At 41.2% G+C, this 2,100-nt stretch overlaps 1 non-coding gene across 1 annotated transcript; it reads left to right on the top strand.

The window, feature by feature from the left end:
- Positions 1-527: 527 nt before the first annotated feature.
- LOC111770256 (small nucleolar RNA SNORA70) lies at positions 528-662 on the top strand. The gene has a single exon (XR_002803415.1). It is a non-coding gene; the product is annotated as a small nucleolar RNA SNORA70 (small nucleolar RNA).
- The last annotated feature ends 1,438 nt before the right edge of the window (positions 663-2,100 follow it).

Below are 2,100 nucleotides of genomic sequence, written 5' to 3'. Positions count from 1 at the left end.
TCAGCATCCCCCGCTCCCCAATGCACAGCCAGCACCATACAAGCCTTCAGCCTCACCCATGCTTGCCCATGCCTGTAGATTTGTGCTGGGAGAAGACCCTTCTCCCCATCTGGCCCTCCTTTTGTGCACACAGCATGCTTTCCACCCCTCTCCCAGTGTCCCTCCCTCTTTCTTGTCTCCCTATTTGATCAGGAACCAGGAACCTGTTTGCAAGTGACACAATATTTCCTGTTCTGTATATACAACCACTCTTGCAGCCTTTGGTGTTTTGTTATTGTAGAGAAACACAGGTTCTTTATACACTTGTAAGGTTTAGGCCAAACTCCAGCTCTCAATCTCTTATTCTCCCTGTGGCCACTGCACTGTTGCCTTGATGCCTCATGTTTCTTGCCCAGTTATGAAATGTATAATCTGACTTCCTGCACAGGACAAAAAAAGGATTAAAAGTAACTCACGTTCTTAAATGCCAATGGAGATTGCTAAAGTAATGGCAGAGGAGAACTGAACCATTAAGACAGAAACTCTGTCTACAGCCAATTAAGCCGACCATGTCCTTTTCCCCATGGGAGTCCGGTGTGCAGTGGTTGCAATCAGCAGCCTCCTTGGTAGTGTATGCAGCCTGTTCCTTGTATAGGTTGCCCTAAGGGACCATGGAGATGGCCCTTTCCAGTGGACATTTCATATTGGATGCTATCGCCAATCTAGGCTCCAGAACTTTGGAAGCCCCAGGACATAGTGGCTAGGGTCCACATTGGCCAGGGTCCACACTGGCCACGGTCCACATTGGCCAAGTCATTGTGTCCATCTGCACCAAGCTGCACAACAACGAGCATGTGATTGAAGCCCTATGCAGGGCCAAGTTCAAGTTCCCTGGCCGCCAGAAGATCCACATCTCCAAGAAGTGGGGCTTTACTAAGTTTAATGTGGATGAATTTGAACACATGGTGGCTGAAAAGCGGCTCATCCCAGATGGCTATGGGGTTAAATACATCCCTAATCGTGGCCCTCTAGACAAATGGTGGGCCCTGCATTCATGAGCACCTCAGCACTCCCCTCTTCTTACTCATGCCCATCAGTAAATCCTACTTACTGTTAAAAAAAAAAAAAAAGACAGAAACTCTGATTAAATACTTGGCTCTCCTAATACCAATTAAGATTTTTGTGCAAGCAGTCTAATAGGACAGAAATACTAGAAAAATGTGTTCAGGGTTTGAAGGACTATTGATGATTTCTCCCCATATTCTAACCTTATACAACAAGAAAGGAAATTTCTAAGGCTATCTTGTTAACTCATCCTCCCCAAAGGAGGACTGTGTTTAACCTGATTGATTGGAACAACATATTTAGTAAAATGTGATCACCTTTTCTTATTTGTTTCAGAGAAGGATCCAGAACATCTTTCAAATCACCTCCTTCACTCAAATACAATATTGTCTCTATCTTGTTCTCTCCTGCTGGACTAGACACAACCTTCCTCTATCCATATTAATCACAAGATTCCAGAAGCCCAGGGTGGCAAATTTGATCTATTTTCTGTCTAAGGGCTCTTGATAATTCAAAGGCAAGACTTATGGTGAGGTTTTAAGCAAAGTAAAAGGTATAATCTACTTCATCCCATGGAACTTTTAACAGAGCCTCTTTCATGTGAGGTTACCTGGTTTTTACATGGATTAATTAAGTTGATAATTGTTTCCTATTTGATATGTGCTTTCATTAGCAAAAATTTTGGAGAGTCCAGAGGCGATTTCTCAAAACCCCTGACATTTGTAGTTGGGAGAATTCTATGGAAGATAGTAAGAAAATGATACATCCAATTTGCTTTTATCTTGAAAGAAAATATTTAAATGTATATTTGTTGCAGATGTTGTAATTACATTTTAACTAGATATAACATTGGAGATATGGCCCACAGAATTTGATGTTTATTTTTCACTGCAAAAGTTGATGTTAGTTAGGGCATAAATAGAATGAATTTCATGATTTAATTGAAAAATTACACTTAAGTTATTGAGTTTTTTCTTTCTTCCTCCTCCATGCTCACAGGTTTCTTGGTATTTCTGTTGAAACTTTAATTATACGCAACTGTTTATCAGCACTATT

The sequence above is a fragment of the Equus caballus genome, chromosome 23 (genome assembly GCF_041296265.1).
Source record: "Equus caballus isolate H_3958 breed thoroughbred chromosome 23, TB-T2T, whole genome shotgun sequence".
Classification (NCBI taxonomy): Eukaryota; Metazoa; Chordata; class Mammalia; order Perissodactyla; family Equidae; genus Equus; species Equus caballus.
The sequence above is the reverse complement of the archived record's forward strand: the minus strand, read 5'-3'. Positions and strand labels throughout refer to the sequence as shown.